This window comes from Alexandromys fortis, unplaced genomic scaffold (assembly GCF_014885135.2).
Source record: "Alexandromys fortis isolate MF-2015 unplaced genomic scaffold, M_Fortis_MF-2015_v1.1 scaffold_35, whole genome shotgun sequence".
NCBI classification, from domain to species: domain Eukaryota; kingdom Metazoa; phylum Chordata; class Mammalia; order Rodentia; family Cricetidae; genus Alexandromys; species Alexandromys fortis.
The window spans coordinates 3020971-3038332 of NW_026067913.1; the positions used below are offsets into that span (position 1 = coordinate 3020971).

Genomic DNA, 17362 nt, shown 5'->3' on the forward strand with positions numbered 1-17362 from the left:
TGCTATAACAACTTTGCAAGCTAACAGTCCATCACTACCTAAAACCAACTGAATGACCAGGCAAAGAGTTTAGAGAACTACGTTTTAAAAGGATCAATGGCCATTCATTCTCATTTGCAAGTGTTCATTGCGATGAGTCTGGCATGAGACCTCTAGTTTCTTCTACACCACTGATAATGGACTCTCACTGGCGTTCCTTTTGTATATCCTCTTGTTGTCCCATGTCATGGAGATCCTGCTGCCTTGAATCTGTAGGACTGTCCACTTCCATATGTTCCAACAGTTGATAGATGTGGTGGATGCTGGGGTGGACCAACTCACAGCCCTGGTTCTAGGACTGGGTGGTAGCTGTGTTGGTCAACCCACCAGGTTTCCCTTATATTCACTACCTACCAGGGCAAGCACTCCAGCACTGCCTTGGCTAATTCACCCAAATGGTGCTTGAGAAATAGATATGAACATGTAGTAAATAAAACTACACCCACATCTTTCACCTGAGCAACATTCAACTGAAAATTCATTGAGGACCTCAATCTAAGACAAGATCCCTTGAAAGTGCTAAGAAAAAGAGGAGGAAGTACACTCGAGACAAAGGCAAGGACTTTCTGCATGGGACACTAGCAGCAAAGGAAATAAGACCAAGGATTGAGGAATGGTATCTCATAAAACTCAAAAGCTTCTTTACAGCCAAGAAAACTGTCAAACCAGATGTAGAGGCAGCCTACAAGACTGAAGAAAATCTTTACCAGCCTACACCTGCAATAGAGGATTGATATCTAGAAAACAAGGAGCTCAAAGAAAACAAATAACCCTATTTAAACAATGGGAAATCAATCGGAATAGTTATTAAAAAAAAAGTTAAGCACAATTTCAAGTACATTGATGAAACAGGAATAACAAATTATACAGACCATGGTAACCCAGACACAGAAAGATAAAGTCAGGAATCTTCAGGTTGCTGTGTTTAACCTGTGGTACCTACCTGTGGAAGAAAGGAACTAGAAAGGGGTCATCGGGTGGGGATACCCGAAGAGGAGGGGAATAGTATGATGGATGTCATATGAAAACAAAGAGGGATGTTTGGGGATATTGAAAATTTAAGCAGAGATAACTGTGGGGGGCAGGGAGATAAGAGTGGAAGAAGGGTTAACCACAAGTAAATTGCATGAAAAAATCCATACAGAACTTAATAACTTTGTAAGTCAATTTTTAATCTGTTAGTTAAGAGAGTGGAGAGACAGTTTAGTTGTTAAGCTTTTGTGACTCTTACAGAGGACCAGAGTTCAGTTCCAGCACTCACACTAGGAGGCTCACAACTACTCAACCCTCTTCTGACTTCTTTGTCAATACACATATGTCTCACACACACACACACACACACAAATACATCTTTAAAATAATCTTTAAATATTTTGTGTGTATTTGTGTGTGTCTGTGTCTGTCTGTGTGTGGATGTGTGTATATATTATATAAGTTTTTAAAAAAGAAATAGATCCTATATATCTTGATATGCTGATCCTGAAAACAAGAGGTGCTGTCTTGGCTGATTTTGTCAACTTAACACAAACTGAGAATCTACACCTAGGAAAGGGTAATCTCAGTTGAGGAATTGCCTCCATCGGACTGGTCTGTAGGCAAGTTGGAGTGATTTTCTCGGTTATTGATGTGGAAGGGTCCAGCAAACTCTGGGCAGTTCTATTCCTGGGTAGGAGGTCTACATAGATAGATGACAGATAGATGATAGATAGATAGATAGATAGATAGACAGACAGACAAACAGTTGTTAGATGGTTAGATCTAAGTATAGAAAACAGACTGAGAAAGTGATACCCATCAGAAAACATTTCTCCATGACTTTACTTCAGTTCCTGACTCCAGATTCCTGCCTCGAGCTTCTGCCTGCCCTTCCTTAATGGTGTTCATCACCACAATAGAAACCTTAACTAAGATAGTTACTAAACAAGGCCCTGCCTATTCCTATGGGATCTTGACAACTGATACCTGGACTAAAGCATTGTCATATCTTCCCCATAGATAGGCTTTTCCCAAGTATCCTATTTTTATAATTCCTTAATGCAGCAGCCAGAATCAGCCTTCAAAAGGCAAATCAGATCAGGTGATTAAAACTCACAAGTGATTGCTTCGCACTGCTAATACAGTACAGATAAGGAACTATGTGCCTGCCTGACTTTGTCCTGACTCCATCTGCCCTTGATTACTCTGATTGCTTGAGAGGAGGCCTCTTCCACATGCTGGTGTTGAATTAGGAGCGGCAGGGCTGCGTCCCCGGCACCCGGCCGCCCGCATGGCTAGTTTATGCCCGAAATAATTACACGGAAACTGTATTCTTTCAAACACTGTCTGGCCCGGCTAGGTCCAGTTTTTTATTGGCTAGCTCTTACATATTGTTCTAACCCATTTCTAATATTCTGTGTAGCCCACGAGCTGGCTTACCAGAGAGGATCTTAACCTGCGTCTGTCTGGAGTGGGAGCATCATGGCGACTCTTCCTCTAACCTTCTTTCTCCCAGAATTCTCTTCTGTATACTCCGCCTACCTAATTTTCTATCCAATAAAATGGGCCAAGGCAGTTTCTTTATTAGTAAGAAATCATTCCCACATCATGCTGGCGTCTGCTGGACTCACTTGCACCTTCCTTAAGCATCTGCTATTTCTTTCTCTCTGCCTGGAATGGTCGGTCCCGACGAGCTGAGAAAGAGGAAAATCTCAGAGAGGCACATTTATGAGGCCAAGAAAAAAAAAGTCTGAGAAAATGCATCGGATAGGGTGGAAATACATCCTGCTGAGCATTTGAGACAACAGCTTCCGAGTTCCTACTGTTCTGTGTTTACAGATTTCCTTCTAGATCATCTGTACACTAATTCTATTTCCCATGGGCTGTGGCTAAAGAATTTGTATATTATACAGATGTAGTAAAGACCTTTTGATTTTCCCAACTTAGCAACCAGAAGCCTACATTGCACCAGGCCCTGAGCCTGGTAACACGTACCATATCAACTGTCAACCTGTTTCTCTCAGAACACAGAATCTTCTTGATATAGCTTCCTCAGAATTATTTCACGTTACCTTTTCAGCAAAAAAATTCCCCAATGATACCTGCTAGATTCCGCTAGTATAGAAATAAGTTGATTAAAAGGTTCTTTTTGGTGAGGACACCTATGAGCTGAGTAATATGATGTAGCTGTCTGAATGGCTAAACTTTCAGTAAATGAAAATCTTTCCCTCCCCACCTTCCACCCAGCAGCACACCCCATCCCTTTCAGCACTTTTCACAGCCACTGAATTCATCCACCAGGTTTAGGTTTAACAGGTAAATTTAGAGGTCAAAATAAGAAAAATGATATTTATTACTAGCCAGAGGCTTAGCAGAGCTTTCCTTATCTGGGTGTTCTATAGAGAAGTACTTTTTGATCAGACTAACTAGAGATTTGCTGTATTATTGCTAAAATCATAGAGTTTGATTTTACTCAGAAATCTAAAACTTAACCTTTGAATATTCTAAATTCGTAAGTTCATAAAATTCCTCAAGAAAGTTTTTTTGGTTTTCTAATATTGTGATATTTTAAGTTTTATGGCAGTGTTTTGATGGTTAATAGTTTGCAGTGTTTTTAGTGTATCAATTTTTATAAAGACGGAAGGAGAAAAACGGTTTCAGACACATTGTTCTCATTCCACACTCTGGGAAAGTGAGGAGGTTTCTTTCTGTTGGTCGTGGTAGATTCCTGGTTTTGTTTTCTTTTGTTTTAATGATGCTGGCAATAACCCCTAGAGCCTAGAAAATGCTAGACAATTCCTTTCTTTCCTTTTTAAACTGTTCTGACTAAGCTGCACAGGCTAATATTAGCCTCATTTAGAAAAAATAAGAAAGGAATGAAGAAGAGAAGGAGGGAGGGAAGTCAGAAGGAGGAAGGGAGGGAGGAAGACTATCCCCATTCTGAAAGGAAATATACACACAGATCCGGTCAGTGCCCTATGCATTTGAATATTCCAGCAAGCCCAAATATTAGGAAGGTTTTTCTTTTTTTTTGCGAGGGGTGGGAGATAGTGTCTAGTTAAGTAGCCCAAGTTATCCTCTTATTCATCGTCCTCCTGCCTTAGTCTCCCTGTGGTAGAATGTGGGACATATACTACCATACTCAGCTAAGAATTTATACTTTGTTATTTTTCTCTTTAATATTTTGTATTTCCTCAGAAAAATTCACTGGGTGTACATTACCCTTAGAATTGTTTACTTTTAACTATAAAATGTGATTACAGCGATAGAAAGCCTCCTAAGATTCAAAATTCAGTCTTTTTGTCAATACTCATTTCAAGTCCATTCAAAAACTCTGAGAATTATAAGCATTAGTTTAGACAGAACTGGTCCAGAGTAATTCTATCAACAAAAATGATAAGCTCCTAGGAATTTTTTGTTTCAATTCAATGTTTTTCAGTAGCTGTTTGCTACAGTTCTCTCAACTCCACTAAGTTCAGGACCCATGGGACTGAGGTCATACTGAATAAGAATAAGATCACAAGCTTTTTCATAAACGGTTTCGTCAAGATATGAGTGTTATAAAATTATCAATCTGATAAGGTTTTGCATACACATGCATATAGGAAACCATGTCTGCAACTGAGGTATCTTCGTTTCTCATCTCCACAGGCTCCCAATGTCCATTTGTTTGTTTAGGTCTTAGACTAAACAGTAGTTGAGTAATAGTTAATAGGATCTGCCTTCTTGATTGTTAAGTGCTCAGTGCCGTGCTCTTAAGCAGTGTTTTAGAGGAGATCTCTAGAATATGCTCAGAGGCCTTCAAGGACCGGCAGGTGGCATTTCTCATGTAGAAAAACACTGTAACACAAGAGTGCACTTCTGCAGCAAAAGAGGAGCAGCTTTCAGAGTCGGTGCTAGCCCAGCTTCCCCCGCCAGGAATAATCATTAATGATTCCCTGGAACTCTCCACAGCATAGCAGGTGTGCCTCTGCCTGCTGGTGACAGTGTCTCATAATCAAAGAGCTGGAAAGGATCTGCAGGGCCAGCTCAGACAGCGATTCTTATAGGAAAATGAGACCCAACGAGAATAAGTACCATGTTCTAAAAGGCTCTGTGCAGGTAATCACGACCCATGGATGAGGCTTTTTAAGTTTACCTCTTAAAAAGATTCCATTTGAAATTTCCTTATAATTGAAAAATATACTAATATGCCCATCCCATGCATATATAATAATCTAAAAATCAATTCAACTTAAATAACCGTAACTCTAAAAATAATTCTCATATATAAAAGTTAATAGTATTTCCTAATTTTCTAAATTATTTTGTGGAAATAGAGACCTTTATTGTCTTAAATTTCAGGGGAAAATATCCATTTCCATACAAATGTATGCCTTTCCCCAAAAGACATCGGGTTGAGCATGATGATGTTTTAGGGGAAAAGGCATACCTTTGTGCACCTCGTCTTCAACCTCTGGATTCTAATCTTAACTTACAGAAGGACAAGAAGCAGTTACTTAGCTAGGACCAATCCCATTCAGTGAGCCAAATGAGAATGCCACAGGCAGACCAGATTTGACATTATCAGTTAATAATGCACTGTGAGATGTGAAAATTGATGTTGTCTTCACTTTAGTTTGCCAGGAATCATAGCTCCATTGAAGCAGGCAGAAATTCTGTCCTCACTAACAGTCTGTTATAGGAAGTCTAACAGCCAGTGGTTACTCGCCCACTGGGGCGTGGCCTCATATACTATATAAACTAATGTAGAGCATGTTTCTGCTTTCTTTCTTTCTTTTTTGTTTGTTTGTTTGGCTTCTCTGTTCCAGTTGCGGGATTCGGTTTCTGATCTCCATTCCAGCAGAGGATTCTGATTTGTGAGTTTACCCCTAAATAAATAACCATCTATTTCTCAGTTCTGAGCTAGTGTGGGATTTCTTTCAAGCGTCCTTCCACAATAGTCTCCCAGGTCTTTCCCCCCAGTGCCAGTCTTATCCATGAATTCACCCTTTCCACAGCAGAAGCAGCAGCAGAGCACAGCAAATCAGAACTCAGATCTGCTCCCTCCCTGGACCACAGGCTGGAGAAAAGGAAGGAAGGAAGACTCAAACTCCAGCATCTGCTACAGTGTAAATGACCTCTAATGCCATACTTCCCTATAAAATTTCAGAGATCCTGCCTAACCCCAACAGGCTTCTCTGAATGAGATATTTCAAATGTTTTTGGCCCCAAAAGTGAGCATTTTTAACACATGCTGACACTTTTCTGTTTGACACATTTTCATTGAGAAAGGAATTCAAATACAAAAAAAAATTTTCTTTTTGAAAATGAAATTAAGAATAAAGTCTATACCTACTAATTGTTAGTCCTGTTCCATTTAAACTGGTAACCCCATTCAGCAATCCTTCTTCTAGATCTGTAGGCCTGAATGCTTTAACCTTGTGTATATCATATGTATGTTGGATATTCTTCATGGTTTCATTAACTTGACATATTTTAAAGATCATGTGTGCTACAGTATAAATATATATATATATATATATATGCATGTTAACACAGATTTTGCTATCCCATTATATAGGTATTCTACTTCAGGAGCTGATAGACTCTTGACTGTTTACGCTTTGGGATAGTATGAATTGAGGCTGATGTGGACATATGTGTATAGGGTTGTATACGTGTTCTCACCTTCTCAGCATACAGCAGTGGAACTACAGGATCCATTTGTGCTAGTTAAATGGTTAACATCTACCTTAAACACAATGAATGAGTGAAAGGACTGATTCCAATCATGGTGATATTCTCGGCCATCTTAAGAATATCAAAACGTGTGCCCACATGGCTGCATCATTAGTAATCCTGTACCATATGAGAATGTGACGGCTCTCTCCATGCCCTTGTCAAGATACAACGTCAACTTTTTCCTACTTGCTGTTTTGATTGATATCCACTCCCAGTAGATGTTACAGAGTAGCTCACTGTGAACCTGATTTGTATTTTTCTTGTAATCAAAAAGCTGGGTGTTTTTTCACGTGCTCATCTGTTATGCTAAAGTCCTCTTTGGAGTAATTTTAGCTATATCATTTGGACACTTTTAATTTAATTGAGTAAATATTTTTTAGTTGTAACTACTTTTATGTCTTCTAGACATATTTCAAGGGTACTCTGTGGTATGGAAGTATTTTCTATCGATCTTTACATTATCTTTTCAATTTTTGTAGCATCCTTTCAAGTCTAAATGGTGTTCTTCAATTTCATGGAGTCCTATTTATTTTTGTTTCTGTCTCTTGAGGTTTTGGTATCATAATTAGGTAGCTCTTGCTTAATCCAAGGTCATGACAAATTATTCATATCTTCTAAGCGTTTTATAGTTTTGGGCTGCCAAACATGACTGTGACTTATTTTGAGTTTATTTTCATGTCTTGTTTCTATTTGTCCCAGACCCATTCATTGAAATCAAATACCATCATTTCCACAAGGAATCGACTTTCTTTCCCTGTAATAAATCAGTTGACAGAGGTGAAAGTTTGTTTCTCTAGATTTTGTACTCCATTTATTGAACTTTTACTACTAAGACAGGGGCACACCTTTACAGAAACTTTTGGAATCAGAAGGGGGAATGCTCAAAGATCATCCTTTCTCCCTTATTTTAGTGACTCTTAATTTCCTCAGATCCACATAAATGTAGAATGTGCTTTTAGAAGGACATTTTGGCAGAGGTACAAAGACTCCAGAGATGATGTGACTTACACTGCTCCCTCACCTATGATCATCATCTTCTGATTATAAATGTAGGAGATTTTCTGTTGTTTGTACTTCTTTAGATTCTTTTCAAAATATTTTGTTCTTATTGTCTATTAATCTTTAATTTTCCTTATCCATTTTTTATACTTTCATTTCTATCTTAAGTAGGATTCATTTTTAATTGAATATTTCCATGTTTTTATTTCTACTGCATGGGAATACAATTTTAATTTTTTTTGCATGGATATTTTATCTTGAAAACTTGTTCAATGTGCTAGCAAATTCTAAAGCTATTTTTAATTCTGTCAGCTATTCGACTTACAAAATCACGACCTCTACAAATGAAATTAGTTTTATTATTTGTTTGGCAATCTGAGCATAGGTTGTTTGTCTCACTCTAGCTATAACCTCCAGCAGATGTTGAAATGACTGGGATAGAGGGCTGAACTCAGACAAAAGCACTTAGTCCTTCCTCAGAACATTCACTTCAACTGGTGGTAATTTTATAGGTGCCAAATCATGAGACTGAGCAAGCAATTGTTCTCTCTCTTTCTATATTTTTTTCTACAATGAAAGAAGCTGAACTTTGTAAAAAGCTTTGCTATTATTGGTTTTCTACTATGATGACCATCTGACTTTTTGAATATTAATAGTATCCTATTAATATTATCGATTTTCAAATATTTAATCAAGCTTGTTGATTAAATGGTCAACCTTGTATTCCTGAGGCAAACCACAGATCAAAGAGAGGAAGTCTGTGGCTACACACCAAAAATAAGAGTCTGAAACTACCTCACAGAAGCTCACTAAACAAACAATGATAAATAGTAAAACAAATGCTCGGGAAAGCATGGCTTTTCTAGATGACCACATTGTATGGCAGTGTTCTGACATGTGTATCATGAGGCAAGAAGAGAAAGTAGAAAGTGTGGTCCTTACAAAAGAACAACAACAAAATAATCAACTGATACAAAATGCTTACAGAAAGCAGAGAGGTTGAGTTTAACACAGGTGTTAAATACTCCTAGATTACTGAGTTAAAGAAAGGAAAATCCTAAGAATCACTAGAAAATCTGAAAACTTTCATGCAAGTAACATTATATGGACTGAACAGGTCATTTTTAGGAATATATATGTATATACAAATGCAAATATGGATGCTGTTAATTGAAGGAAAATGAATAAAGTGATCTCTTTAAATTCTTTTTATCAGTGCACACCCCTAGTGTATTCCACATGTGTTAGTCCCAGCCTTGGTGCTCTGAAGACCTCTGCCTTGTGTGGGGGCTGCAGCATGACCCCAGCTTCACCCTCAGCCCACGCTGAGGCATGAGGGCTTTCTCCGGTATCTGATGGACTTTGCATAACCCTGCACGTGCGCATAGTCTTCAAGACCCTCAATAATACACACAAGCTGCTCAGACTTAGCTCGGCCCACTAGGAAAACATTAGTTCCCTCGGTTTCTCTTTCAGCTTTCAGCTCAATCTCATGCTTGTTTCCACAAGTGTCAGTGGTGCTGAGAGGTCATGCTGATTCCTTTTTCTCCGTTTCCTTTTTGACTAATCTCAGGGAGAGGGTTTGCTCAATAACCTTTAAGGCACATTAAATACAAACAAATCCTCGGAAAGACTTTTCTAAGACTCCATTAAACCGGTCAAGGATTCATAATGATGTGTGTGGGGCTTTTCAAACCTGGTTCTCTCCTCTCAGGACTTTTGAACTGCTTGGTGTTTCTGATTTCCAGGGCTATGCTGGGGAGGGGCAACAGGCAAGTATGGGACTTTCTGTTCTTTTGAATAGTCATTGCTCTGGCACAAATACTTCCCGCCTTTCACAGGACTGTTACAACTCTGATTCTTTCCTCTAGCTCTGAAAAAAAAAAAATGAGTCTCAAAGTTCTGCCCATGTTCTCATTACTTCTATGCATATTTTCAGAGTTCTTTCATCCCCAATTTCATGAACACTTCTTCCATATCATTTCAGTTAAATTATATTTAATTTATAGAAAAAAATCTCTAAATTACTTCCATTCTCTTATAAAATTACTTATATCAACCCTGTTTAGTTGGAATCTATATACAAATGTCCCCCTGTGAGGCTACTGATTCTCAACATGGTGGCCACACTGACTGTTTGAATCAGCTAGATCTAGAAAATCCTGGCTTGGTCAAGTACATACTTTGTGAACATTAAGTTTTTAAAATTCTTAGTCTTATTCTTCAAAGCAACACCTACCTGCCAGGGTCACAGTGTAAATAGGAGTTATTAGACACATAAAGAAATCAACACCTAATCAACTTCCCCAATATTCTCTTTTGTTGCCTTTTTAGGCTGTTCACTCATGGAGAGAATTCCTAGCTGTGGTGCTTAGATGCTTAGGATACTAATGCCATCTGCTGGAAATGCCGCTATGATGCCCACCAAAGAAAACGGATGTTGTAGACATGGAAACCAAATAAACCCTTTCCTCCCCAAGCTGCTTTGGTCATGTGTTTCATCATAGTGCTAGGAACTGTAACTAAGTGCACAAGATCCAGTCAACCTATCTTCCAACATGGGTCAGGGAGGAGTTTATTAAGTCCCACCCGTAGGGGAGACTCAATTGGCAGCTAATGGCTACTGGGGAAGAAGAGTAGGTTTTTTTTTTTCAGGGATGCAGACCCTGAAAGGCTACCCATGCCCCAATAGATAGCCCTATACCTGTGCACATGCAGACAATGCTAAGGAGATTTAGTGGGAAAAATAAAAAAATTAAAAAAAAAGAGAGAGAGGACATTTAGGTAGGAGGGAAAAAAATGGTCTTGGGGGGGGAAGAAATAAGGAGTGCTTTAAACCCAAACACATTATATGAGAGTTTGAAAGTCTCAACAATAAAGAGCCACTGAACAGCAATGAGGAAAAATAAGAAATAATGATTCATTGTCCATCCATCATTTATCCATACTTTTCTGTGATTCATCTTGACATAAAAGTGAAGAAAAAAAGTCCTAAAGCTCAAAGCCATTTGTGTGGTTGTGATGTGTGAACCATCTCAGCTGTGTAGTACAGAGCACAATGCTGCGATGACTCTACATGTGTGTAGGAGAAAGCCTGAGGCACACTCCACACCAAGAGGGACAACAAAGAAACAGAGCGCTGCTTAGCTTAAAGACATAAGGGAAGCCAAGAAAAATGTATAGCTCAATAAAATCAATTTTTTAAAAAGCCTAAAATAAAAGACTTAAGGAGACATCATCTCTTACTTTTGAAAGGTTGTTCTGCCGCCTTCCAGCTGCAGGAAGAAAAGCGTCTCAGACCACCCATTTGGCTTTACCGTTTTTCATCTGCATATGGACAATCTACTAGACAATAAAAATAAACCAAGAGCAATAGGCTCTGCTCACGAAAAGCTTCCCTAACAGAATGAGATCAGTAGGACAGGATCACAGTCACTCTCACACCCAGGAACTTCCCAGTCACTCTCATACCCAGGAACTACCCAAGAAGTTCTCACACCCATGAGATTTCCAAGTCCTAAGACAGGGCTGGCTGAACCACATCAGAAGAGTGAAAGCGTGCAGATCCGAGGGTTAAGGAACAGAGCGGGATTTGGAAAAGCAGATTCTGAAAGCAAAAAGGAGACGGAGGCACATCCATAAGACCTGCCATAAATTTAACGTGGCTGTTCTTTGTCCCGCACAGAGATTTTTACGAGTGCCATGTAATTTCAAGGTTTGATTGGGCATGTGTTTTCAGCTCCTACATGGTAATCTTCATTACAAGTATCTATAACCATAGGAAAGACTTATAGCCAATATGGACTCTGTAAATGGCAGATCAGAATGAAAAAATGATAAAATAGATGTGCTTTCCCACATTCATTTCTTTAAGATCTAGTTGTCGTCAGAGCATTATGAATAAAAAGCTGGGACATTTCCAGCAAGAATCCATGTTTTTAGCAGAAGGCTGGGGAAATTCGAGCCTGGGAAAGTAATGCTAATGCAAACTGCTTAGTCAGGAGCATGAGACAAGTAAGGATTGTCCCTGAGTACACAAATGAAAAGTTATCCTTGAAGGGGTTAACTTCTGAGTAACATGTATACATTTGGAGGTTAACTGATGACTTGGAATTCAATTGAATTTTGCAAAATGGCGGAAAACACTGTTTGTTAATAATAGAAACCCCCATATTAATTGTTTTTCTATTGCTGTGATAAAACACCATGACCAAGGCAAGCAGTAGAGGAAAGAGCTCATTTGGGGCTTACCTGGAGCAGCAGCTGAGAGTTCCTTCACATCCCAAACCACAAGCAGGAAGCAGAGAGCACACTCTAAATGGCATGAGTCTTTTCGAATCTCAAAACTATCCCTGGTCGCCACCCCTGGTGAAATGCTTCTGCTAGCAAGACTATAATGCCTCCTATTCTCCACATCAGCCACCGACTGGTGATTAGCTATTTAAATGCTGGAGACATACTGGAAACATCCGTTCAAACCACCACTATGCCTTCACAAGTTGAAAACTAGATCAAATAATTCCTTTGATATAAATCACCTAATTGTGCCAAGGTTATAAACCCTTGCTAGGTTTACAACCAGAGTTTGGGACTTAGTTGCTTTGTAATCAATAAGAATCTGTGTTGGCCACCGATATTTAGGGGCTCTTCAGAAATATCTCTTTAAACTTTCACAGAGAAATGGCTTTTATTTGGGAATCGGAGAGGCTGATACAACCTCAGCTGTAAAATTTGCAAATAACAGAGAGCTCTGAAGCTGGTTCATATGACCACAGATTCCCAAAAGTGAAGCGAGCTTTGTGCTTTGTTTTCCCTGAAAGTTTGGAGAGTATATTTTTTTGGTGAGAATAAATGAGCTTATTGATTTTGGAAATTTTTGGCGTAAAATGAAACTAAATGGATAGAGGAAATTTTTTTACAAAATAGGAATCTAGAGATCACAGACAGCTAAAATACTAAACAGCCCTACAAACCCCTAATAAAAACATTAGTGTGTGTGTTTTTGTGTATGTGTGTGTGTATGTGTGTGTGTATGTATGTATGAATGTGTTTGTGTGTGTGTTTGCATATGTGTGTATATGTGTGTGTATGTCCGGGTGTGTGTCTGTATGTATGTATGTGTATGTCTGTGTGTATATATGTCTGTGTGTTTGTGTGGGTACAAGCAAGTGGTCATTTATTAGGTAAATAAAAATAACAATATCTGATTTAACTTAAGTTAAAAGTCAAACATAACCAATTGCTAAATAAATATTATACAAACAACAAACAAGATCAGAATATTGAAAGAGACATAAATGTAGCTTGGACTGAATGAGAAAACATACCTGTAAGAAATTATATAACAGGAGAGAGCATGGGGCCACATAGGAGAGAATTTAGCAAGAAAAGACTTACTCTGAGGAGCTCAGGTAGAAAAGTTGTGTGGTACCCTGCAGTCACCTAACATAATGTCCTGGGGTCTGCCTGCAAAGGCCATTGAATTATCAAAAAAACTGAATCATGACTGTGACACTAAGAATTCAGACTTCTGCTCTCAGTTTCTTAAATAGCATAATGCCTGGAACAACTCTACATAAATAAGAAAATGCATAGCTGGGCTGAAAACTGGAATAAACAAAACCTTTTATTATTTCAGACTCTACTTCCGACATATTGAACCAGTACTTCAAGGGTATTGGCTTTACAAGATGCTAATTATCAACCTGCCATGGGAGGCTTTATAATCAGCCTATCTGAGGAAACTAACAACCTCCATTCTATCTGGCCTGGGAGAACAAGGGAATAAATACAGTTGGAAGAAAGAGAATGCTCAGCTTTAAGAGCCAATGTGTAAAGGACCTTACGGGACAAACATCCCTGGGGGTTGACAATTTTTATTGCCCTATGTTGATTGCACAGAATTTTAAATGGTGTTTCCATGCAGGCATCTAATATTTTTTGATAATATTCACACCTTATATTGTTCTACTTTATCCGTCTATACTATCTACCATTCCCCTCCCCTAGTCCTACAAGCCTTCCTTTGAGTTTTATGTTCTTGTATTTTTGCCTTGCTCCCACATAAGGGAAACTATGCAAAACATATCTTTGTAGAAATGAGTTGTTTCACTTAACACAATGATATCTAGTTCCTTTATTTTCCTTCAAGCAACATAATTTTATTCTTTTTATAGCCAAGTAAGATTCCATTATGTATATACATTATATTTTGTTTGTCAGTTCATCCAGCCCCATCTTTCCCATGGTGTAAATAGGTTTCATCTGGAGCTATCAGCCCAATTTTAGCTGCAACTTAAGCTGCTAAATTAATAAACTCGCCTTTTCATTCTATCCTTACTGCATTCTAGGCAACGTTTAGTAGAATTGGCAACTTGAGGTTTTCTAGTCAGGAAAACCATTCCATTTATTCCTACCACCTGCAGCCACTTTTGCCTTCCATAATTATCTCTTTTGTTCCTTTTAAACAGTCTTCCTTAAGACCCTGCACAGAGTCCCTTATTCACCATCTCCACAGCTACTATTTGGCTGGCCTCATCTTTCCAATGGCTGAAACAAGTCACTTGCAAAGCTACCTTGTCTATTCACAGATGAGTTTAAAGATTACGTTTCATCTCATTCCTTATTTTGAACCTTCCAAGAAACCAGACAGGCTTTCTGATAAGAAATTCTTGACTTTCTCTCACAATCTGTTGCTCAGTTACACTTTCTCTCTCAGGAAGTGGAAAACTAAGAACCCAAGAGGTTTATTCTTCCTTCTCTCTCAGACCCTAAAACTGTCCATCAGGAATTTCAGACAATTCAACCTCCAAGTTACCTTTTGACTCTCTCTACATAACCACTGCTGTGACTACAGCATGCTGCAGTATGGTCACAACTACAGCCTGTGGCAGTAGCCTCCTGGTCAGTTCCTGCTCCTTCTGTTGACCTCTGCTAATCCATCCTATCCTCAGAGCAGCAGAGTAAACTTGGGGAAATTAAAAATGTAAACCAGATCTTGTTAACATCTGCTTAATCCCCTTCAGGATTTCTCATTGTAATTGGAATGAACAACAAAGGCTTTATGTGCCTTAGCCTCTGGTTCTTGTTCCTCTTGGCCCTGCCATGCTTGTTTGAGGCACAACAGCTGCACTGGCCCCTCTTCAGCTTTCAGAACAGGCCAAGTTGTGTGTCTGGCAGGCACTTCTCAAATATATTCCCAGGGCTGGGCTCTTCAGAACCTGGGGGTCTCTGCTCACATTGATTTCCCAGGCCAAAAAGTCATTTTATGACCACTCTGTAGAAGTGGCCCTCTTTCCCCATGCTTTCACTGCTATTTTTTTGTGCTTTTTTATTGCTTTATAAATAATACCATTCAAAATTTCCACCTCCTCCCCTCCTCCCATTTCCCTCCCATTCCCCCATTCACCCCTGTGGGAAGTCCAAGGTTCTCCCCGCTCCATCCAGCCCTAGGAAGGTGTGTGCCCAAACAGACTAGGATCCCAAAAAGCCAGTACATGCAGTAGAAACAAGTCCCAGTGCCATTATCATTGGCTTCTCAGTCAGCCCCCATTGTCAGCCACATTCAGAGAGTCTGGTTTGATCACATGCTTGTTCAGTCCCAGTCCATCTGGCCTTGATGAGCTCCCATTAGATCAGTCACACTGTCTCAGTGGGTGGAACAACCCCTAGCGGTCCTGACTTCCTTGCTCATCTTCTCCCTCCTTCTGCTCTTCAACTGGACCTTGGAAGCACAGTCCAGTGCTCCAATGTGGGTCTCTGTCTCTATCTCCAGCCATCGTGGGAGGAAGGTTCTATGGTGATATTCAAGATATTCGTCAGTGTGGTTATGGGACAAGGCCAGTTCGGGCACCCTCTCCTCCACTGCCCAGGGTCCTAGCTGGGGACATCCCCGTGGACACCTTGAATCCTTTCTAGAGCCAAGTCTCTTGCCAATCCTAAAATGGCTCCCTTAATTAAGATAGTTTCTTCCCTGCTCCCAAATTGGTCCTTCCCCCATCTCAACCATTATAGGACAGCATTAGATTTGGTTCCTTCATGGTACTTCTCAACATCAAATGGTATCTCTGCATTCCAGTGTTCCCGCTGGTTCATTTCTACAATCACATTCTTATCTCTTAGAAATGAATATTTTATTTTACCTCTGAAGTGATGCTCATCACTAAATTACATTTTATTCTTTTGCTTTATAAAGAGGTTTTTTATTATTTTTAAATTCATTTTCTTTGCCATGCCCTTTTTTTCATTCTCTCCCATCCTCAGGACACTATTTTAATATTTTAGTTGTGTTTCCCTTCAGTTGCTAATTCCTAGACCTGTACATTTCATCTACAAACATATTATAGACTTTATTCTTTCTTCTTGCTTTTCATTGCTTGGGAATTTAGTCTTGGTACCTAGCCCAGGTTGATCCCAATGTCACATTCCTCCTGCCTCAGCCTTCCGAGTAATAAATGTGTGACTTTGCTCCAAGTTTCCTTTATACTTCATTCAGTCAACAACATGCTTTTTAAAATCTTCGCTCTTCTGGCTCTAACTAGGCACTGTTTTGAAATGTAACACGGTATTACACATACATACTCCATCCATTTGTTGCCTCAAGCTCCCTATTATTACTAACCAGCCCATGACAAATATCTTTGCACATATGCATCAAAACATGCTTCTCTGGAGGAAAAAAAATCTAGAAGTTCATGAGCTATAAGAAATGTCAGCATTTAACTTGACGAAGCACTATAGAACCAAGCCCCAAGGAATGCCTGCTTCAAACCCTACCGCGGTGAGGGACCCTAGATAGCCTCATGTTCTTACTGTTATTTTTTTTTAATTTTTTTTTATTTTATTGAGAATGGGAAAAAAAAGTTTCCGCCTCCTCCCAGCCTCCCATTTCCCTCCCCCTTCCCCCACTCTTCTCCCCCTCCCCCCACTCCTCTCCCCCTCCCTCTCCAATCCAAAGAGCAGTCATGGTTCCCTGCCCTGTGGAAAGTCCAAGGACCTCCCCTCTCCGTCCATGTCTAGGAAGGTGAACATTCAAACTGGCTAGGCTCACACCAAGCCGGAACATGAAGTAGGATCAAAACCCTTGCCATTGACCTTGGCTTCTCATCAGTCCTCATTGTTTGCCATGATCAGAGAGTCCGGTTTTATCCCATGCTTTTTCAGTCACAGTCCAGCTGGCCTTGGTGAGCTCCCAACTTCTCGGCCTTTTGGCTAAGATCAAGTGTAGTATCTGTTCTTATCAGTTCTTACTGTTATTTAGCATATACCCTGTTTTCTAGTATTTGCTCATTAGACCAATTTATTAGACCAGTATAAAATAATAGCCCATTTTTAAGTTGTGCTCTCTAATACTACAAACTTAAGCAAGTCTTCCTATGCTTGCTAACTACATGAAATTTCATTTCTTCCCCTAGATCATTTTTTTATTATTGAGCTTTATAAATGAGTACTGAGTTTCATCAGATTCTTCATCTGCACCCACTCAGTCACATTTTAACATTCATTCTGTTAACTTATCCTAATTCTGATAACTTATCCTAATTTATTGTTCATAGCCTCAGAAAAAAAGTATACTTGTTCTTAATTCACTGTTTGCTTTGTTTAGAAATTAAGTACTATTTTGGAA

The 17362-nt window shown here is 39.3% G+C and overlaps 1 non-coding gene across 1 annotated transcript; it reads left to right on the forward strand.

Moving 5' to 3' along the window:
* The first annotated feature begins 16927 nt into the window (after nucleotides 1-16927).
* Nucleotides 16928-17109, forward strand: LOC126499633 (U2 spliceosomal RNA). The gene has a single exon (XR_007591129.1). It is a non-coding gene; the product is annotated as a U2 spliceosomal RNA (small nuclear RNA).
* Nucleotides 17110-17362: the final 253 nt, after the last annotated feature.